We start from the raw sequence: 23,674 nt of genomic DNA, 5'->3' as shown, positions 1-23,674 counted from the left end.
CACCAGGATACGCAGCTACCACTGAAAAGCAGATAAAGAGCTTTCCAAGCCACTGTCAGCAACAGTGAAAATAAATAGTTTATGGAGAATCGAGGAACTATTGAAATCATTATTTCTGCTACTGCAGTACTAAGAACTGCAGAACAATTATAATGGGAAGTTGCCTATAATCTGGTTTTATCTTTATTACGTTTATCTTATAATCTTTATTTTACCCTCCTTAAAAAGGGTTCCTTTGATGCTATTCAGTTTATGTGCTACTAAAAAATAATCAAAAAAGACATTTTTTATGTGAGAAAATTTTCAAATACAGCTATTACAAAGAATATATCAGGGGAGGAACAATTTTTATCTAATTAGCTAATCCTTTGCAAGAGTACCTCTACTTTCTGACAGTAATGATATTTAAAGTGATCAAATTTAAATGATACACATACAAAAAAAAAAGAAAACCAAAAACCAAGAAGAAAGCCCAAAATTCCAAGGAATTCCAAGGAAATGGACTGGTTTTTTAAAGCCCGAGTTAAGGCAAGAGAAAAACACAACAAAACAAACTCCCTCCCCACCTAATGAAAAAAAATATTAGTATTTGCCTGACATTTTCTTGAATTTTCTTTGATAAAACTACATCCACATTTGAGAGCACTTTCTGGTTCACAGATCCATTCTATTTCTTGTTGATGTTGAAATAAGCTTTAATTAGAAATGGTAACAAAAAGGAAAACATCAAATGCACAGTTTTAAATAAAAGCCAAGAAAGATATAAATGCTTGTATTTCCACCTTCTAATGATGTTTGGGGGAAAAACACAGGCTATAGAAAAGAAGTAACAGCTGCACAATTGCTGTCAACATATAATGTAAACAAATACAGGAACACAGGGACAAACTTTTTAGTAGGACCTGTTGCAATAGGACAAGCAGTAGTAATTTTAAACTAAAAGAGGGTAGATTCAGACTAGCTATAAGGAAGAAATTTTTTACAATGAGGGTGGTGAAACACTGGTACATGTTGCCCAGAGAGGTGGTAGATGCTCCATCCCTGGAAACATTCCAGGCCAGGCTGGACCAGGCTCTGACCAACCTGGTCTAGTGGAAGGTGTCCTTGCCCATGGCAGAGAGGTTGAACTAGACGATCTTTGGAGGTCCCTTCCAACCCAAACCATTCTATGATTCTATGAATATTCTGGTTTTAGGCTTAACTCATACGCACCACCCAACAAGTAAACATGACTTGCAAGCTAACACTGGTCCTTTGAAGTTATCTTCATGTGTTCATATATGTGCAGTGCAGAAGCTGCCATTTTCAAACAGTCTAAATTGAAATAGGTAGTAACAAGAGGGTAGGAAGAGATCTTACTTAATGCCAGTACACAGTTGATATTTGGAAAATATACAAAGAACAGGTGAAAAAGATTTTTGCCTTTAGTATTTGGGGAATTTTCTCTAGTTTAGTAATCTGCCTTAAGGTTTCTGGTCCTCCACCAAGTTCCAACACTGTTTCTTTAACAATTTGATTTAAAAATTTAAAATAAAAAGGATTCTGTGGAGCTGAGTGATAATATTCACATTTGATAACATAGCCAAGAAAAATCCAAGTGGAAAAAGAACGTAATGCTTTACTTGTGCAAGACTCGCAGATAGCCAGAACACCAATTCAAAACCTGTCAGAGTTTATTACATATTATTACAGAAATGATACCATTGTACTTTCTTGAGTTTGAAAACCCGACATGCATAAACTTATGCTGAAAAACATTTGCTGTCAGTTTTTGATCATATCTATATAAAAATAACTGCTTACAGGCCAACAGTTCAACCTATAATCATTTCATAACCTACCCCACAAAAGGAAAACTACTTCTAGTTCCCTTCGACATAAAGTCCCCCCTTCTAGGCCCTACAATAGGATTTTAACATTTGCAGAAAAATCATGGGACTCACAAGTAGTACACTAAGAGTTACTTCTTTCCTGGCAAATTGTTTCTCATGTTTGTGAACCACTGCCAAATCTAACACTGACAGAAGAAACACTTCAGAACTTCAGCATTTTTTACAGTCTTTCCATTGTTTCAAATATGTGCTTAGAAACAAACAACATTTAACACCCATCATATAATGTTATCTTTCCCAGGTCACAAACACCCATAATTTTAAAAGATGTAAGTAATAACTGTGGTAGCACAAGACTATGTACAGTTACTTTTGCCAATACAAATGCTAAGATTTAAAATAAAATAGGAGCCCAAATCTATTTAGACAACTAAGTGGTCAGACTAAAAAAAAAAAATAAAAAAAATGCTAGGCATCCACCCAATAGCTCCCACTGACAAAATATTCAGATTGAGATTGTCAGATAGCCTGTAGCACTAGACCATTTGGCAGCTCTCCTGCCTCAGTTCTCTTTATAAAGAGACAGACTTAAATCAGGGAATAGAAGACTACCACAAATGGAGGATAAACAGAAAAAAATAGTCCACATAGTTCTTCATGCCCCAACCTAGACCTTTAAAACGCTAGAACTCAGGCCATCTAAAAGAAATAAACCTTAGTTACAAGTAACTAATTTTAGAAGTGAATTGAAACAAACAAAAAATAATCTGTGAAGTCTCCTTCTGAAGAAAGATCTGCTAGAAAAGCCCACCAATCTGACCCTAAAAAAAGGGCCATCACTCAGTGCCACATTCATTAGCCCAGTTCTTCCCTCAAGTGAAACAAAAGGAAGATGGTGGTACACTTGCAAACTATACACTGAAGTTCCAGTTTTCATTTTAACCCCCGATACACAATACAAATCAAATTTAACCACTGCAGCCAGATAAACTAACATGGCTGGTGTTCAACAAGGTCAAGCAATTTTTGCTCCTGTCTTCCATTCACTAACTCAGTCATATAATATGATGACAATAAAAAAGGACCAACCAAACCACCTATTAAGACTGGGTTAGAAATCAGATGAGACACAAACTGTCAGAGCTCCGGAGGAAGACAAGGTGATCACTTCACACAAACTGGCAACTCCACACATTGAAGTTGCTGTCAGATAGAACCATCAACTCACAGAGGTTGGAAGAGACCTCCAGAAGTCACTCAGTCCAACCTCCTGCCCAACACAAAGCCAAATTCAAAGTTAGGCTAGGTTGCTCAGGACTTTGTCTAGTAATATCTTGAACATGTTCAAGAATAGCAGTTTTGCAGCCTCTCTCAGCAACATGCCCCAGTACCTCACCATTGTATTTATTTTTTTTTTTTTTTTTTTACATCCAGTAAGAAATTACCTTGCTGTAACTTGTAACCGCTAATTTATCATCCTTTCAACATGCACTCCTGGGAAGACTCTAGCTCCACCTTCTCTAAAACACCCATAGGGTAGCTGACGACAACAGATCATTCCTCAGCCTTCTGCAGGCTGAGCAAACACACCTGGTGCTTGGCAGACCCTCTGCTGCAGGCCACACCATTGCATCCGTCTCTTTTGTACTGGGGGACCCAGACCTGGAAGGCCGAGCCTGCAGCCTGCTAGCTATGATTTCTGTTCTATTTCAGCAGAACATGAGCCAAAACCAAAAGGTTTAATCTTGATCCTGCTGTTCTCCCCCCAGCTGCAGACCAGAGCTAGTACCCCGTGTAATCAAAGGATGAGGTTCCTCAGATAAAAAAGCCAACACCGTTGCATCAGTTGTTTGTTTTGGTTTGGGGCTTTTTTTTGATAGGTTGGATTTCTGACAGATCAGGACCATGAAATGACTTAACCTGGTCACCACAATTGCTACATGGAATATAACAAAAGAAGTGAAAGGCGCAGAACCACCCATTATCTCACTGCCCTATCAGAAAGGTGAACAAATAACCCAGAGTTTTACAGCTAAACCAACACTAGAAACATACAGCATATCCTCCATTTGCAAGGTTGTTAACTCAAACACCATGTTATCTTAGTGCCAAAATAATTTTGTTGCTTGCCACGGCAGATTAAGGGAAGTGTTTTTATGAAGATCTATGCAAACATTTTGCAAGGTAAGCATGCGTGGGCAGAAGCAACATAATTTAGATATGTTCGTTGCTAACCTACAGCATGACTGCAGCAGCTACACTCCATTTCAGCTAAGGCAGAAGTTGGGCGTTGGTGATACAATAGTACCAGTGCTCTGCATCTATTAATTTACCCTGGATCTCAGCACAGGGGCTTCACCATCACCATTAGACTGCTTGAAGTTTCTGAACTGGCACAAGTACCTTTTCTCACTTCTAGACATTATACGTACACACACCAAGATCTCAGGTCGAAAATGATGAAGCTATCTGAACTGCACTGAACCCCATGAGAGATGTACACATTGGAACAGAAACAAAAGGGTGGTGGGTTGGGAGTTTTTTGGTATCAGTTACCTTTATATATTTTCAACAGCAGCTGCATCCACTGCATGCTGGTTTTTGGGAATAAACATTTTTTAACCAACACTACACACATTTTGAAATATAGCATAGGACACAATAAGTTGAGAAAACACTGAGAAGAATTTGGCTAAAGAGTACATGAGATGATCACGTAATTTATTTTTACTATATATAGTCTTACTAAGAAAATGACATACAGCATCCATTTTCATTTTTGCTCTTAAGGTCAAATTCTATTGACCTGAGGGTAAACTAAATCTTCCCCAAAAGTTTATGTTCAGATTTTAAACTTGTGGACTGGACAGTAACCAGTCAAGACTAGATTTCTCATGCTCAGGCTGAGAAGAAAAATCTCCAACCTGTACCAGAGACTTCTGGTAGGAGAGGTAAAAGACACAAGACTCCCTGCAGAGAATCAGTTCGAGCCCTTTGGTTTGGGGGAGCTCAGGGATGAAGCAGCAGCAACTCCTCAAAGAATTTGCATCAGAACAAGATACTCTCTGTGAGTGCTTCGCCCTAACTAAAACTGCAGAATTTTGACAAGATTCCCCATTTCAGTGGGCAATTGCTTTTATTTGTGGGAGGAGGGAGGGGAATAAAAGGAATTCCTTTGACAAGAGAGCTGCATTTCTAACCACAAGCAGGATCATTTTACCTCTTTTGCTACAAAGAGGTTACATGCCATGAAGAAAAATCCCATGATCTAACAGCTTCATATTATTTTACAAAAAATACAACTCCAGCCAGTTGCTAGAGAAGATATTTTTGCAGCTGATTCGCTTTGTACATTTCACAGCACTTGATATACAGTATTCATCATTTAGGCTCCAATCAGTGTGGTATCTCATGCCCTTGCTGAGCCTTCCCATGAACAAAGCTGTACTTTGCTCTTGAAGGAAATCTAGAGTAATTTATCTCATTTTTGTGATATCATACAGAAGGGTAGAGGGAAGAAAAAAAGTCAACAGTTATGGACACCTCACTGACAGAATTATTTACAATCTGATTTAAAAGGGGGGGGGGGGGGGGGGGGGAACAACAACCCACCAAACCCCACAACAGTCAGAATTTCAAATTAAGATTTTCTTCTTAGCTTCTTTTACTTGAAAATATTTATGCAGCCTCAGAGAAGTACACATGTTAACGACCCTACGGGAAGAGTAGATATAAGCTGACGCTGCTGTATCTTTGCACTGTAACAACTACAATAAATATTCCACAGAGCATTTTGTTCCAAAGTCAACTTGAAACTTTAAATACAAACACAGTTCTATTATAAAAAGCCTTAATGATACTCTCCTGCTGCAGGTTTGTTGTGGGTTTGGTTTTTTTTTTTTTAATGGTGAAAGCTTTAAAAAGCCTGAACTAAGTACACAACCATTGTTCTGCCAAGGAACAACCCAGTACTGCTGCAGTGCAAACATTAAATGGAAATTATACGATCTTTAAAACACATTACTTCAAATTGCTATTTTGTATCCATGGGAAGAGATGGGAAAACAAGCAAAATACACAAACCTACATCTCCATGAAAAAGTAAATATTTACCTAGAATTTGCATAATACTGTAAATATAGGTTAAAAAAAAACCTTGAAAAACGAGAAGGCAATAAATGCAACGGATAAAACATTTCTTTGAGAGCTAGAAAGTTAATTAAGCACAATAATGTTTCCAGAAAGTCTTTATAAACACTGTTACAGCTCAGCAAGGATTCCCGATATCTAAAAATACTTCAAACCCAAGCTCTTTCCTAGGAAGTTCTTACGCTCACTCGGAGCCAACGCGCCCCGCCGCAATCCCCGCGCAGTGAAAGGCACTAGACGAGGCGGTGCCTTCCCCGCAGCTGCCGTGCCTGCAACGGTGGGACCGGCCGCCCCCCGGGCGGGGCGGCGGCGGCCGGAGCAGCGGCACGCTCCCGGGCCGGGCCCCCCCGCAGGGCCACCCCGGGCCTCGCCCGGCCGGGGCCGGGGCAGCAGAGCCAGCGGGACGGGGGCCGGGCCCGGCCGCGGCGCGCAGCGCCGGCGCTGGAATGCGGAGCCAGTAACCCGATCTCCTCCCGCCCCTCCTCCCGCCCCGCAGCGCTCGGAAAGTCATTTAACCTCTTAAAATGGCATCTCGGCGCTGCCTAGCAGGGAACAGAGCTGCTCGCGTCCTCTCCTGAAATAGGGAAGAAACCCACTTCTGTCTCGTTCCCCATTTCCCCCGCGAGGCGCGGCCGAGGTGCCCGGCCGTGCCCCTGGCACCGGCGCGCTGCCAGCCACCGGCAGCCCGGCGCGGGAACAATCGCGTCTCAGTTCCGCCATAAAGGTCTCGTTTGTTCCGTTCATCTCTACCCTGACTCAAAATTCACCTGACTTTCACTAACCTGAGAAACGAATAGATCTTACTCAGAAGCGAGGAATTAGTAAGAATAGCCCTTTTTCATCTAAAAAGCCTTGCGTTTCAGAGCCCAAACATTCGTGTACATGACAATTTCACACAGAACACCACATCATAAACCCAAATGAATCCACTTAGTTGTTCCATCTATACACATAGAGTTTATTTAGGATGCAAGGACACTAAATGTCTAAGTTTTCAGTCAATTACACACACAGAAAAAACAATAAAGACAATAAAGATACACCTCAAGAGATGAGCTGATCCTACAGATACAAAAACTGTCTCCATCTATTTTCTCTAAAAGATAATATTTCTGTAGCATGAAAAAAGGCTGTTGCAATTTGGAGTAACTAAGTACTTTGCTGTAAACAAAATAGCCAACATTTTTACCATTCTGAACATACTGAAATTTCTAAGATACCATTATCCTACTAGATAAGAGACAAAGACTTGGAAAAAAAAGTTATCAATCATTCTAGTGATAGCACAGTGTAAAAAGAGAGAAAGAATAACTTGAAAAACATTTTTCCAGCAGTAGTAATTTTACTCATTAAATATACTACCAGAGCTATTCTATCAGGGAGAGAAAAAAAAGCCCCCAAGGGCTTGGGAGGGTGCAAGTCTTTGGGGCATCAGTGTGGCAATGAGGAGCTCACACTGACTTTCTCTTTGATTTCCATAGGAGGTGGTTGATACTTCTGTTGGCTTAACTAAGTATGATACTGCAGAACACTGGCAAGGGTGGCAATTCTTCTGCAACTCTAACAAGAAGGAACCTTTCGCCAGTGTACACTCTATCTGTTGAATCACTCTGTTCATGTAAAAAACATCTCACTAGCAACAGATGCTGCTAGAAACTCTTAACTGTCATCAAGTTCTGGGCCCAGATTTTAAAATATATTTAAGAAGTCAAAACCAGAAATTCAGAGCTGAGGGATCTTTAGATGTAGAATCCTTCACTCACACAGTTTTGCCTGTATTGGTTCCCAATTACAAATAGGAACAAATTCTAAATGATAAGAGATTTTGAATTGAAGCAGTGTTTTCAGAATCTAGTGAGGAATATCAAATACCACTAGGATGGGGGTTTCCAAAAGACTTCAAATCTGGAAAAAAAAAAAAACTAAAGTAGGCAGTATGATTGAAACAATCACCCTTATCAATATACTAATACATTTACAAAAAATCCACTATGAACATTTCTTAACCTTGGTTATTGCAGGTCTAGGATCAGAAGCAGTAACAGCTGGCTACTTTACCCTTGTATTCTAGGCAGAGTAAATGCAGGGTTGTTTTTTTTTGTTATATATCAGAACAAAAATCCTACTCAAATGCCTTTGTCACTTATAGAACATGAGCACTTTAAACAAATATTTTTATGTAATGCAAATATTGACTTATATTTGCAAGACCTCTTGTTATTTTACAGAAGGCAAAATACAGTAATTTTGCTTGTATGCATCACATACGATACATTTCATCTTTGAGATTATGCAAAATTCTAGATCTTTTAAATCTTTCCCCGAAGGAACCTCTCATCTGTTACTCATCTACAGAATTTATTTCTAGATCATTTATTTCTGATTTATAATTTGTGTCAGATAATCAAAATTCAAAGTAGGATCACAATTTCTAACTGACAGCATTTTCTGTTTTACTCAGCATTTCTTCATTAACCTCAAGGTAACAGAAAAGGCACCAAATATTCTAAAAAACCATCAGTTATTTTTCTTTTAAAATATATTTAATAATGCTTACTTGGTTGGAATAAAATTTATTCAAATTGTTGGTTAGAAGTGGAAGAGCAAGTATGTTTACACATTAAAACTGAAGCTCAAAACACCGTAACATGATTACCTGACAGCTATTAAATGGCTTGCAAGAAGTTATTACATGTTGATTCTCTTTCAGAAGGCCTATATAACAGTTCCACCCTTAGCATCTTCCCTGTAGTTGTACTTTGTTGGGTCTTTTAACATAAACTTCCCCCTTACCCCTACAGATCGTGTTTTGGTCTCAAGACCTACTACTGGGATTATTTCACACAAGCACTGTATATAAAGAAAATTAAGACAGCCCTAAGAATACAAAGTAATCCCAAAGGCTTCAAAAGGGGTCAAACCTACCGTGCTAAAAATAAAAGAAAGGATACGTATTTTGCTGAGGATTCTCTGCTAATGCACTGTCTTCCAAAAGAGCAGATAGGAACCGTGACTGTGATGTTTTATGAGGGGACTCACAAATGCCTTTAGTACTTCAGTTCAGCACAAGTTTCATGCCAGCAAAGATAACAACCAGTCACTGGAGGGGGAACAAATACCAAACCAAAACAACAACAAAAAACCCAAACCAAACAATCCAACAACCATAAACTCACATAGTCAATGGAAATTAATTGTAACAAATGAGAAGTAGGGCCAGGAAATACACATGCTTATAACAATTCTAATGTTTTCACAATCACAACCTTCTTTGAAAGCTACAGACTACATTATCACAGAAGACGACATACATGGTGAAACAACAATTATCTACAGAAAAGACACAAAGTAGATCACATGAAGTACTGTTAAAAAGGAGTACTGAAATGGAAAATGTTCTCTAACTTCTTTTAATTGTACTACTCCTGGGTGCACAAGCAATACAGAGCCTGACAGGTGTCATTCTAAACAAACCATCCTTTTGAACACACTTCATTTCATGAGATATGTTACTGTGAACATATCTGTTCTAGCAAGTGCTACTTTACACATCAATCTCTAACCTAACTGTGCACAAACAGTTCCACTGAGCTGTAACTGAACTGAGTCTAGCCAAATTAAGCTATGCCTATGTGTTACTCCTTTGAAGAGCAAAGAAACAATCTTCTGAAAGATGTATCAAAATTACTGTTTTAAATAAACTTATTTTTAAAGTACACTTTTAGAAACTTGCATTCTAAATTGAAATTAAAAACTCAACAGTATTGGCAAATTTGTTTGCACGAGGATAAAATATTTCCTAACATACCCTCCAAAAGCACAACTTCTGGATGATAATGCTTCCCGCTGAGGAGAAAATATAGTACGAAAGAGTAGCATTTGGCAAATCCAGCATTTTCAAAAACAAGTGAATTTGCAACAAGCAGTTTATACAAAATCTGTTTTCTGTTCCAGTATAATGGGTTCAGTAGGTGGAGGAGTGTGGATTGCATACATACTAATATATAAACATGTGGCTGCATTGGTACTCCTATGACCTTGTCAGACATTTCAACACTGTATTTTTAGATTATTCTCTCATACCAACTGCACTGTTAAGATGGCATTTAATTCCATTATGTCCATTGTCATAAAGCTAGTCTTCTGCTTCAACCGCAGCAGTTCTTTGAAAAATACATTTTAAAAGACTGTATTTAACTCTCAAATTTATTTCCCCATTCATAGCCATGAGACAGCTTCATGTAATACACAGAAAGGAACATCCGCATTTCACTTGCTAGATGCCGTGTCACTTGAAGCTCCTTTTGACTGACTCAATAAATGTCCTTGGATTTGGGACCAGCATACATGTTTTATCTGTCCCTGCCATATAAAGATTTTATTGTGTTTTCTCTGTGTTCTACTAAAGCCTAGGTTACATGAGGAAAACAGAAGAAAAAAAAATTAGCTGAATTGATCCCTTCTGCCCTGGCAGTGATGCCAAACACACACCTATGGTATTTCTGGTTCTTATACCTCAAGTGATTCTTTTCCTTTCACCTCAAATTTTCCTCTTCATTGGGGGGGGGGGGGGGGGGGGGAGGGAAGTCATCACACATCAAACAAATTGCACTATGAGCAACAGACCTAGAAAGGCCTGGTTTCCTACAGATTTATGTTCTATTTTGGTCTATATCTTTTCCCAACATAATTGCCCCAGCTCTCTCCCTATATCCTGTATGATTTCACTCTCCCTGTCCTTTGAAATATATCCATTTCCCCACGCACACGCATATTCCTCTAACCACCATTCTCTCTCCCTTTCCCTCCCACGTCCTCTTGGTGCCAAACAACACGTCTCACTGGCTGGACAGTATGTGCATATTGACTTCCCCCTTATCAGGCATAACAAGTTTACTGAACACTTCTGATCATAACATCCTTCACCTCTAGGGACGTTAACACAGCTCTAGACCTTTGAAACTGAAACAGCGTGACATCCACTCCATAATCTTACCAGACATCTAATCTTCAAGCCTGCTGATACATGCAGCTTGTCTTTGAAGTTTTAGGTATTAGGAATTTGCCAAAATCCAAAACTTTACATACTACATCAGAGACAGAAACACTTAACAAAACTACAAAACAAAGGACACAACTGCAAAAGGAGAAGAGCAAAGAGGAATGCGGGGATAGGAAAGTAAAGCTTCTGCTCAACCCATTTTTGCCTTGGGGAGTGGGAGATACACTCAGTATACACTAAGAAGTTACATGGGCTCACTATTATTCAAGCCAATGAGAAAAGAGTGTTCCAAAATGGGTAAGACTCCCAAACAGCAGCCTTACCCACAAGCACACTGCACTACAACACATCTGGAAGGGGCACTTGTTCTGTATGCCAACACTGGCACCTGGTCTGCCCCCACAACCACAGCTTGGCTGGCAAGAAGTGAAGCCTGTTTTAAAAAAAAAAAAAAAAGGCAAAAAAGGTAATCGGCTTTCAGCCAGTTTAAATTCCTACAGCATCAGAGGAGTGCCAGCCAGTGCCGCAGTAAAGCAAAAGGCAAGGACGCACAAGGGTGGCGTTAACAGGGAGTAGAACTGGCCCTTCGAGTGTACCTGGCTGCTAGGCTTGCTTATCTGTAGCACAGAACTGCCCTCTTCATCTGCTAGGTAGTTATTCATCTAGCAGATTTTCATTGCAGACATCAATGAAAGTCTACCTGGCTGTACTGCTCCAGTCCTTAGGAAACTATATTATCAGCCTTTCCACACAAAGCAAAATAAAGTACATGAACAGAAAATGTTCAAGATAAGGTAGACACTAAAAACATGTTACTTCATGTTTGATGGCAATATCATTAAACCAAACCCAACAAACATGTCAATGAAGGCAGCTAGATGCCAGTGCAATATAAAAAAAAAAAAATAATAAATCACCCAACTGTAGGCGTTACAGACACTACTGAGCGTAACAGCGGAGGAGCTGACGTGCCTGGGTGCGTGTGGGTGTGATAAAAGGCATATGAATTAGCCTGCTGCACTATGGCAGATGTCTAGCCAAGCACTCTGTGACACTGCCTGCTATCAGAAGGAAGAACAGAGTCCTCCCCTGCTCCATCCAGAAGCCTGTGTGCTTCCTGACCTACAAATGGACACAAGTGACTGTGCTACTGCCATCAACGGACACATCCTTCAACAAATCTGTGTGATCACAAACCTGCACAGTACTTTTACTGCCAGCCATATATTCAGGCAGTGACTCTTCAACTAAAGTATTTGCTGTGAGGAAGGAAAGAAACACCACATTTTACTGTGCTTGTAACCTGCCATTCCCTTATACTGTGGAGGAAAAAAACAGCGGTGAAAAATTATTTCCTATCAGTTTCTTAATTTCATTTAAGGTTTGATGGATTACCATCACCATTTCCCACTCTGCTGTTTCTCTTTCCCTGACTCAAGAAGCCCAATTCCACTTAGGACTGCATCCCATTAGTACTGCTGGGGAAAGATGGGAAAAAAAAAAAAATATTACCTTCTAGTTTTAATGGCATTGTTGAAATTGTGTTACCAGAGCTACATAACATGTGTGTCCATACATAATGAATGTGAACAGCTGCATAATCACATTTTTAAAAAACTTTTAATTCTAACTCTATAGAATGCTGCTTCAAAATTGGCTTAAATTTAAGACTGTGCTGACTGTAAGAAGGGAAGTGCCTCCCATCCTCTCCCCTTACTCCTCATATGGTATCACGGTGAGCTAGAACTACTGAAAACCCAGGGGCTTTTTTATAGGGTTAGTTTTCAGTCAGATTAGCATACAAATCCAACCTTCCACATGGCCACAATTCCACAAATACAAAAGTGACAGTGGAAACACACAGCCAATGGGAAGAAAGAAAAGGAAAAAAAAAGTTTTAGACACCGTAAGCAGATAGGTGCAATCTAAAGTTGGAGCTTCACAGCAAAGAGATGTTTGGAAAACTATCCAAGATATCCCCAAAGTGTTAATACCTAATTTAGAGCCTATTACTGTTTTTCCTTTCTCTAAATTAAATTACGTTGCACTTACTGTACCTCATCTGATACCTTATCATCAAGGCATTCAGTACTGCTACAGCCAGTTTACAACACCTGTATCAGCTACAAGTTTCACCACCTCACCATTCACTCCCCTTTCCACACTACTTCCAAACACACAGAACAGAACAGCCCCTGTCACCTGCCTCCAGCAAAGCTGTTAGCACCTCACTGCCACAGGGGTACCTGCTGATTTCTTCCTGTGGGCCCAGAGCTGGCCAGGGCCTTCCAGATGTGTCTCACCACAGATGCCGAGCTGAAGGGCATCATCACCTCCCTCAACCTGCCCACAGCATGCTCCCTAACACAGCCCAGAAGGCTCCTGGCTTTCTTTGCTGGCTCATACTCAACTTGCTGTCCAGTATGACCCCCAGATCCTTTTTGCAAAGCTGCTTTCCAGGCAGTCAGTCCCCACGCTGTACCAGTACATAGGGTTATTCCTCCCTAGGTGCAGGGCTTTGCACTTCTCTTTGTTGAGCTTCATGAGGTTCCTCTCTGCTCACTTCTCCAGTGCATCCAGGTCCCTCTGAGCTGCTGCACAACCACCTGGCCTATCAAATGCTCCTCCCAGTTCTGTATCACCTACAAACTCGCTGAGGGTGCGCTCTGTCCCATCATCCAGGTCATTTATAAAGATGTTGCGCCGTACTGGAACCCAGCATTGACCCCTGGGGCACACTGCTAGTGACTGGTCTCCAGCTGGACTTCATGATGCTGATCACAACTCTTTGAACCTGGTAGCTCACCCAGTTTTCAATTTATCTGTCTCACTGTCCATTTGTCTAGTCTGTACTTCCATCAGTTCGTTGATGAGGATGTTACAAGAGACACTGTCAAAAACCTTATGGAAGTCAAGATCAACAATATCCACTGCTCTCTACTCACTCACTGAGCTAGTCATTTCATCACAAAAGGCTATCAGACTCTCACCAACATCACCCACGCTCACCTGCTGCTAATCTTGACACATAAACTCTCAACTGACTCCTCATCCACCGAAAAGGCAGAGCTGCTCCACAAATTCCAAAAGCACTTCCACAAACCCCCCCCCAACACCCTGCACCCCTCGTCATCCCAGCCTGTCCTTCCTGGAGAGCCCATAACCAGTCCTCACAGTACTCCAGCCATTGCAGCTGTCCCACCAGATCTCTGATCTCAACAATACTGCAGCCATGCAGCTGCACACATACCTCCAATTTCTCCTGTTTGTGCCCAGTCTTTTCCACAAGGTACGGCAAAAAATAATCCAAATAAATTAAGTATTAAACTTAGTCTGTGCAGAGGGAAACTTTGTCATTGGCTACGCTTTAATAGCCTGAAACCTCATTTCACACTATGACAAAGTCACAGACAATGGAGGGAAAAATCAATAGTGACAATGGAACAGTAACTACTTGCAGAAAGGAAATGTATGGATATGGGAAGAGGTGCTGTGCAGTTACATACAGAGAAAGGAGATCCACATTTCTGTTGCTCCTACCCCCAGGTAAGAAACCCCATTAGAGGAGGGCTCCGGTGAAGGATGAGTCCCACCTCTGCCCACCTCGCCCACCCTGCTGCGCTCCAGGGCTCAAACCCAGCAAGCCTTTCTCACAGCACCACTGCTCCTCTGCCCACACTCCTGCTACCTGAACCCACCCACCACCCTGCACCAAGCCCTATTTGTGCTCTTTCAAATCCTCAGGAGACCCTACCATCTGTATTTGTAGCACATCCACAGCTCTTCTCATTGAAAGTAATCTGAAGGAGAATTATTTTACCTTCAGTTGTTCCAAGTAGACATAATAAAAAAATACCTTCCTGTAAACAATTACTCTTCCAAAAACAGATACACATTGAAAACAATAGTCAACATTTCTGAAAACCGTGACATCTTACATAACCTCAAACTTTAAAATTTTGGCTAAAATTCTTTGAAGCAAGAATCACCTTGGTTGTTACCTTTTAAGAGAGAAAAAAACACCATAGGCTTTTGCACTAACTAAATCACCCTTTACATCAGCACTCAACCCCTGCTCAAAGACCTGTTCTAACATATATAAATCTCAGTACCAACAGGTAACTTCGATGAACACCAACACTGTCAAAACAGTACAAAGAAAAAGAACACAAAGAAAAACATGAAATTACGCATTTTTATAACTTGTTTAACAGTTTATAGAGACCTTTTCTAACTAAAATGATTTAACATTTTAAGATACTGTATAAAAACATGTTGTGTGTATATACGTAAACGTATTTAATGTGCGTTGCAGTCTCAACTAGCTCCTGGCTATTGGGATGTAGGAAGAAACTTCCAGAGAGCGGTGTAATTCCACAGTTGTCTGCTGCAGACTGTCTCGCGCTTTCCTCTGGAGCAATATTGCTGACCATTGTTGGGAGCAAAACACTTGAGGCAGGCTTCTTCATTTGTAACATTCTTTTCTCACTAGTGCACCCTCATTTCATATATTTTTATTTGGTTATTTCTCCTGTAACCAACCTCACCTCTGAAATTAAGTCAGCAGAAATTAAAAGATACTCATGAAGAACCACCAAGTAATAAAATCACAGCATTTCACTGCAGTGAACAACCGTACACACTACAGATGCTTAAAGACAAAGAAGGAAATTCTTACATCAGCTCACCAGCGCTTCCCTCCACCTCTATACTCCCCCCCACCCCAGGTTCCTAAGACTACTACTGAAAGTATTAGAGACATGTAAATATTATACAACAGCATTTGAAACTTTGAGAAAAAGTTGACTAATGCCATTTCTGCAGCAGAACCTCTGGCTAAGGAATGCACAGCTGCCGAGCAGATGTATAATTTCAGCATTTAGATTCCATTATTTCAAGGGTGATTTTTTTTTACTAGATGTTTTCAGATTTTCTATTTCCATCTGGTTTTTGACCTCCCTCAGTTTAGTCCCCTCCTTTCTGTTTTAGTTCATTACGCCAAAATAATTTTCTAAATTAGAAACATCTCTACATTTAAAAACTTGTGAATTTGAAGAGAGGTGGGGGAGTGAAGCAGGGCTGGGGCGGAACAAAAACAGACAGTTCAACAGAGGCTTGGGTTTGAAGAAAAAACTGTCCTGTCTGGGTCGGGTTTTATTTTGCAGTTCCTGGTTTAACCCAAATTGGCGAGTCTCTAACTGCATTCCTTCCATGAAATTTTAAGAGCAGGAAACTGAAGAATATCAGCTATATGGCAATGTTCCTACACTTCATCAGAGCCCTCTGCCCTACCTTCTGAGTAGGACAGTGTTCCAGGTTTTGATTCTTTCTTTTTAGAGTCTCATTAAATTAATTATAGTTGTAAGCTTAAAAAAAATATTAACTCACCATGTACCAAAAGAGCTTTAAAAAACATACAAAGATTAGTGCAGATCAGTATCATTGGTTGTCAACTTAAATCAATTCAGTAAAGAATCATTAATGCAAAAGTAGTAAAAAATATTTTTAAATGGAGTTAACATTGTTCAAAAATATTTCCGTTCATCTAACCAAAGTAGAAGACTAGTGCATACAATACTGTCTGTCATAAACTGCGGTCCACACTATGAGTTTTAAAGAAGTATTATCACTAATGGGATTACTGGTTCAGCTCAGCAAATATGACAGATTTGCTGCAAAACCTATCAAATCTTTATTTTAAACTCACAGTAATAATTTGCTTGGGTGAGGAAGGGCACAATTGTCAATCCTAATGAATGGCATACACTTCAGAATACTCCTACAGAAAACTTTCTATAGGATATTTTCACAAAAAAAGATTAAATGGTTGTGAACTAGTAAATACAGAGGATAAAAATCAGAAAAATACATCAATACATAAAAACAAAAAAGCACTTTTTCATTCTGTGAGATTTATTGTTTGCTTTGTCTCTCTTTTAAAACTAACAAGTTTTAAAAAATACTTGAAAGCAACACAAACAAAATTCCTAATAAAACTTCCTGTATCTATCATCAGGGACATTTCTGCTTAACACTCAGTACCGCTACTGAATTTTTGATTATTGCTAAAATCCCTTCAGTAACCTGAACAGAAGACAGTCCATGTTTTGGGTGTTGAGTCTAAGAATGGCTGCACCTCATTAGCTGGCAGTGCCTTCCTGTGCCCTGTCCCAGTCCCGTCTTGCAATTAACTCTCAGTTGCCCAAACCAGTGTCTGTGAGCTGTGAGGCTTGTTCCTCGGACAACCCAGAGAAGGGTACAGGAGGGTTTCTGAAACCTTCTCCAAGGCATTCTGTAAAAGATTAATTTCTCTTCCACGAAGAAGGATATGCAGCAAGGAGGAGCGCGTTTTACACAGCTTTCTGGTTTTCTCATTTGCATTTCCAGTAACTTCACTGTCTTCTTCTGATAAGCCGCTCTCTTCTCATACTACTCTCCAAGTTCTTTTCATTCCCAAGCACAGGGGACAAGGGGGTGATACAGTATTTCCTATTTCCAGTACCCGTTCTTCCTGCTGAATGATTCCTCACAACTTATCTGTTCATGCTTCCTTTTCAAACCCTCTATACCCCTGCACAACAACATGGGAGAGTGCCTATGCCTCTGCATCTCCACCACACTATGCATTTCAACTGAACAAAGAGTAGGAAAAAGAATAATTCATTTAGAAGCTTATATCTGAGCTTATTCATCACTTCTATATCCCTGAAATTCTGACTCTGAGCACATAATGTACTCATTTGCACAACCAATCTTTCATGAGCAGGATATTAATTCTCTGCAGAAGTAAAATCTCTTGACTTCCGTCCTCCAGCCCTCATTTGGGCTCTGCTCACCAATCTCCAGTCAAGTTTGGGATCAGGCTCTTATAGAGGAAGAGTTAAGGCCTATGAGCATTTTCAGGTTTTTTTCAAATGAAGAAACAGTTGTAATAATTAACACTATAAGGGCAAGAGAAAAGCAAATTTAGACCATTTCTACAGCTGCAGCAGTGAAAAAGGAAATCACTTCCATGAACCAGGTCTGTATCCTGGTACGCATCTTCTGAGACTTTCTTTGATATTTCTCCGACTCCTGCTACATCTGCTTGTATTTTTATCGGCCAAAACACGACAAGATTGACAGTTTTCACTTTAAGATGGTGAACTGAGGGAATACAGTCACAAAGAAATGCTAGTTGCTTCCACATTTTATGCTAATAAAGTTGACTGAAGCCATCACGTAAAGCAATTATCTGAGGAGACACTGAGAAAATTTAAGTGATTTCAAGTTTTCGTAAAAAGCATTGCTGCTGTTGTGACATATGATGCAAATTAAGCTACAGTACTGCAGAGCTGAGTAATACTGATTTTTTCCCCCCTTTTAACGCACAGCCAAGTTGTCACATACTAAAATTATATTTAAGCTTATTATATTTTCCTCTGTATTTTGGGGAATTCTATTTTGGGGAAAAAATGAGGATCAGAGCATTCAGCCATGTGCTGCAGGTATGTACCCTACGAACTACTACTCCACGGATTTTGTCTTATCAGAACCTTTTAAAGCATTTAAATAAGGTTCATACCCTTCCTGCTACTCAGAACACTTTTCCCCCACAATGAACACAACCACCAGTGATTTCGGCACAGGTAGCAGGCTCGGCTGATGACTCGAAGGAAGAGCTTCATCAAGCCAATCGCTTTCATCATAACAACAGATGTCACTGCAGAAATTCTGAGGTGGTAACACAATGGACCTTAAATAAGACTTTGCTGTTGATTGTCCTTTCGGCATGCATATACAATCTACGAATATTATCACAATCATGAACTAGAGTTTATTTTCCTACTTTAATACTTATTTAGAGTTTTATTAGCTAGACCATCATGAAACAGTAAACCTAACTGAAACACAAGGAATTCAAATGAAATGGAAAAGCAACTACAAAGTACCCATTAGAAAAAAAGGTAAGAAATAAAACTTACCTAGATTATACATCTGAAACAGAATGACCATATTTTTCATACCACTTGTATACAGCTGAAACAAGAGGGTCATAACCAGAAACTCATGCATCTTATCATTACCACTACATGAATGAAGTTCTCCATCTTCTCAATATATCAAATATTCAATGACCTAAAATGCTTCTGTGTCATAAGCCTAATACAATGGATCTCAAAATATATATTGAAGATATATTGAAGACTAGCAGAATAAGTGCCTTGTTTTGCTGTTGGGGGAGAGTGGGCATAAAATACACCCAATACGCTCTGTAAACGCATCCAGTGAGGTGCTGGGGAGCTAAGTCACAGCGAAGACCATTCTGGCAAGTTAGCAGCTTGTCCCCTAGTTGATTGCCTGGTCAGAGGTGGGCCAGCTATTTGTATCAAACTAAACCTCTTGAGGATTACATACCCAGCGTACAAAGTACTGAGCAGATGTTTCTAGACTGAATCCCTCACAAAACATCTATTCCGTATATCTTCTCAATAAGAGCCTTCTGAATGCTAAAATGATGTCTTCTGTACACTGATGACGAATGAGGTGACTATTTCAACTTTTTGCCCAATTTCAATCACCTATTCCAGTCTCCATATTATTTTTAAAGGGCACAATACAGCAGGTTAAATTTTACGTTTGCTTTCAGTTTTAAATGTTTTTCAGAATAAGTAAAACTACTTTATGTCTGACAATATCAAACCCTCAACAGACTTCACAGCAACTGTTAAGGAATTATAGAAAAGAAGGCAGAAAGAAACTCCCTGCTTTCCCTTTAAACCACTAACCATCATGGAAGGCCCAGAAGACATCATTTCAACTGGGGACCATCAGCACTAGTGTGGTGGGGGAACTGCAGAGGGTTCTGCAGATCTTGTTCAAGAAAGGAAAAAGTGGAACCACTAAATCAGCAGCAGCTAAAGGAAAAGTTTGCTGTCAGGCCACCAAGCACATGCGCGCCCACCCCCTAGTCTTGCATTGTGGGAATATTAGCAAGTGAAACAAGGCTCCAAGTACTCCATCTGCACCCACACACAACTCTGACGTGATATATCTTCAAATTACTGAGTTCCTTCTGTCATTTATTTACACATGACAGTAAGGTAAGGTAAGAAAATCCCAGGCACCGAAAACATGTCCTCTTTTTACTGAGGAACCAGGAAACACCAGACACTTCCCCAGATATCCAGAGAGAAAGGACAGATCTTCAACTGATGCTTGACATAAGCAAGGTAGAAACATACACATTTATGACACGTTCCCTGCCACATAGTGTCTGGTCTCGTTCATCCGTCTATGCTTTTCAGCATTTTATCAAATAAGTTACTGCAGCTTCATGTGTCAGAACTTTACCTGCTCTTGGAAAGAGATACTGTCCACATCATAAAAGTTACCAGCCACAATGATGAACAAAAAATAAAAGGATAGGGTATCTTTTTTTTCTTTGGTTTGTTTGCTTTTAAGGGCTTTGGAGAGGGCAGGCTTGTTTCTCTTAGAAAGCCTGGCGATACCAAAATTAGTGCAAGCACTAATATCTGTTTCTTTGATCCCTTCTGTGAAGGGGATGTACTCAGATCCACCTGTCTACATGTCTGTGCCCCACTATGCCTTGGAAAGTTGTAGAGTTCTTAGTTACGCTGACACACAATTTAAGAGATTCCATTAATTCAGAATTATTTAATATCACTATTTAAAAAATGCTTGTTTCTTTTAAAAATATAGCCTGCACTGATTTCTCATTATAAAAATATCATTTAGTGAATATTTAGCAAGTCAGCATGTCCTTCCCTACATTTTTTTTTACATATTACATAGCCACAGAATCTCTATACTGCTTCTTGGAGAACACATAAAACGTTATCATCATTCCTAATTTTAGAACCAAGAAAAACATAATAATTTTTTTTTAAAAATCAATTTATCCATCAATTGCTTGCCTTTCAAGTCTCTGGGAAGTAAAGCTACCTATTGCGCCTTCAAAATCCTTTTCTCTTTGCAACACAATACTCCATGACATCTCATCAAACAGTAATGCTCATCTATGGCAAACACATGTCCATTTTGAAAGAAGTTAGCAGATGTTGTTTACTGCACATCTGAACAAGCACCACATTCAATCCCAAACGTGATCAAAACTGTATTGAACTACTCCAAGTCAGAGCTAACAATTAAACCAACTACTATAAAGAATAAAGTTAATTGCTTTGGTTACACCACTTAAGAGATCCTCAATTCCTGAATGTTGGTATCCAGAAAAAGCACATATATCATTTACACACTCCACCGTACTCAGTACTTTTAATTCTCACAACAAAGCACACAATTCTCACTGTGAAGATCTTGCAGAGCAGTGTCAAAAACATTAGGATACACTGACTTGAAGAAACTCTATGCACCAGCTACATACTGTTTCAGTAAACACCTATCTGATCTGTGAATTCCAAGTAACATACCATTTCAAGCCTGCAATTTAGCAACAGCTTTCTTCTCTAATTTGAACAGGGGCTGGACCAGATAACATCCAGAGGTCCCTTTCAACCCTAAATGACTTCACAATTAAAAAAATTTTTTTTCTTTAAAAAAAGATTCAGATCCAGCCACATATATTCATTATCCCTGGAAGAGAGCATCCAGCAGAACGTACTAAGGACTGGCAGCTGAATCTTGCCACTGTGCAAGATCCTCCACAAAATTTCAGACTAGAGCTCAAAGCCTACCAGGTTGTATGTCTCTATATAAACACATATAAAATACACACACACTCACATAACAAACAAAACGTGGTGAATAACCCAAGAAAAAGTTACAAAAGGAACAAAAGTACAAGAACAAAGGACAAACACAGCGTCATCAAGAATTCTATCCAGACTGCTACAAATGCCACAACATGGGGTATTTCTGGCTATTGGATAAAGTATCTGAATATAAATTGCTCTCGTGTTAACTTTTTTTAATCCCAGGACTAGGTTCTACTACAAATCGGGCAACTTTTTCAATCCAGCAGTCTTCCTCATCTACAAAAGGAGCTCCTCTGTTCCTACAGATAGCAGGCCTGAACAATCCCTAGAACACTAACTCGAGAAAAGAACTCAAGAACTCAAAAATAATTACCTGTCCACAGAGAACAAAAAATGTAAATTAGAACCGCAATCAATTTACCCTGGGAAGAATCATCAAACAACTTTCGACACAAAGTGACAAGCAACTGCTGAATGGAAATACCACAACTTACTACCGTTCCCTGCTGCTGAATTCGCTCTTAATTTTACCAAAATCAGAGGGTGGTTGATTGAAGGGTGGTAAAGAGCCATTCATGGTTTGAAACCCTCTTCAATAGATTTCGTAATCAGTTATGAAAACATCGTACTTAATCGGTCCTCAAGAGTACAGTCTTTAACTACGAAGGTACGTGCGACAACGCGGGTTTATTTTTTCTTCAGACAGTTTTTACTCGCATCGCTAAACGGCATCAGACTCGGGAAGCTGGCGCACAGCTTTGTCTAAAGCTCGCACGAAAGGAAGCCGAAGCACCTTACCCCCCGCACCCTTCCCACGCCCGGCGCTGCCGCGCACTCGACTGGGGCTGCTCGGCACCCAGCCCGGCATTACAACACCAGGGGCGCAGACGCGGGGACGGTGGGGGGGGGGAGCGCACGACGAGGGAAGGCAGCGCGGGCTGCCAGGCGGCCCGGCCCCGCCAGCGCCGTGCCGGCGGCCCCCGTGCCCACGCAGGAAACCGCCGGCCCCGAGGAGCCCCTGCGCCGGCGCGGCGGCCACCCAGCCTCCCGCCGGCCGCGGCCCGACCCCCGCCAGCGGGCCCGGCCCGGCCCGGGGAGCGGCGCCGCGGCCGGCGGGCGCTCCCCGGCCCCCGGAGGAGAAAGGTCGGGGCGGGAGAGCCGCCGCCGGACGGGGAAGCCGCGGCGGGTCTCCGCGTTCGACGGGGCCGGGCCCGGGCCCCGGAGAGCCAGCCCGGGGGCGGGAGGGGGCGCAGACCCCGTCGGGGGAGGGACGCCCGACGGCGAGGAGCGACAGCGCCGAGAAGCGCCCCCCGCCCGGACCAGGGAGGGGAGCGGCGGCGCGGCACTGCCCGGGGCGCCCCGACGCTCCTCAGCCGCACGCACGGCCGGGGCCTCCGCGGCGCGGCGCCGCACTCACCGGCGGTGGGGGCTCCTCATCCTCCGCGGCGGGAGGGAAGGCCAAGGGGGAGGGGGCCCGCTCCCCGCCGCGCTCCGCAGGCCGGTCCCGGGGCCCCGACGGCTCCGGTGAGACGGGGGCGAAGGCGGGTGCGTGTCGGGCGGGGGAGGGCGAGGGCGGGACGGCACGGCCCGGGCTCGGCGCAGGCTCCGTCCCGGCAGGCGCTCCCGGCGCGGCGCGGCGCGGCCCGTCCCTGCGGCGCGCGGGCGGGGCGGGGCGGGAACGAGCCGGATTCCAATCACTGCAGCCGGCGGCCGCGGCCGCGCGCACGGCGGGGGCTGGGGGAGGCGGGGGCGCGCAGCGCGCGCGCAGCGGCAGCAGCAGCAACGGCCGCCGGCGGGCGTCCTGGCGCGGCCTCCCGCGGCGCGCGGCGGCCCCTCGGGGGTGCCGGGCGCACGCGCCCCCCCCGCCCCCCTCCCCTCGCGGCGGGGAGCGCGCGGCGGCCGTTGGAGCGGGGGGGGGGCCGCCGCCCCGCAGAGCGGGAGGGCGGGGGCCGCGCGCCGGGTCCCCCGGCGGC

General features: G+C 42.0%; 1 protein-coding gene across 5 annotated transcripts in view; it reads right to left on the bottom strand.

Moving 5' to 3' along the window:
* BMPR1A (bone morphogenetic protein receptor type 1A) overlaps nucleotides 1-23,321 on the bottom strand; it is an 84,758-nt gene extending 61,437 nt beyond the window's left edge. The window contains exon 1 of one of the 5 annotated variants that reach the window (XM_074830453.1): nucleotides 23,119-23,321. The gene's annotated coding sequence lies outside the window, so the exon portion shown is untranslated. Of the gene's footprint in view, nucleotides 1-6,163; nucleotides 6,252-6,497; nucleotides 6,590-8,906; nucleotides 8,926-23,118 lie in introns of those variants that run through there. The other 4 variants (XM_074830447.1, XM_074830451.1, XM_074830448.1 and 1 more) reach the window with 4 other exon arrangements.
* Between the last annotated feature and the right edge of the window lie 353 nt (nucleotides 23,322-23,674).

Source organism: Strix aluco, chromosome 7, assembly GCF_031877795.1.
Source record: "Strix aluco isolate bStrAlu1 chromosome 7, bStrAlu1.hap1, whole genome shotgun sequence".
Classification (NCBI taxonomy): Eukaryota; Metazoa; Chordata; class Aves; order Strigiformes; family Strigidae; genus Strix; species Strix aluco.
The sequence above is the reverse complement of the archived record's forward strand: the minus strand, read 5'-3'. Positions and strand labels throughout refer to the sequence as shown.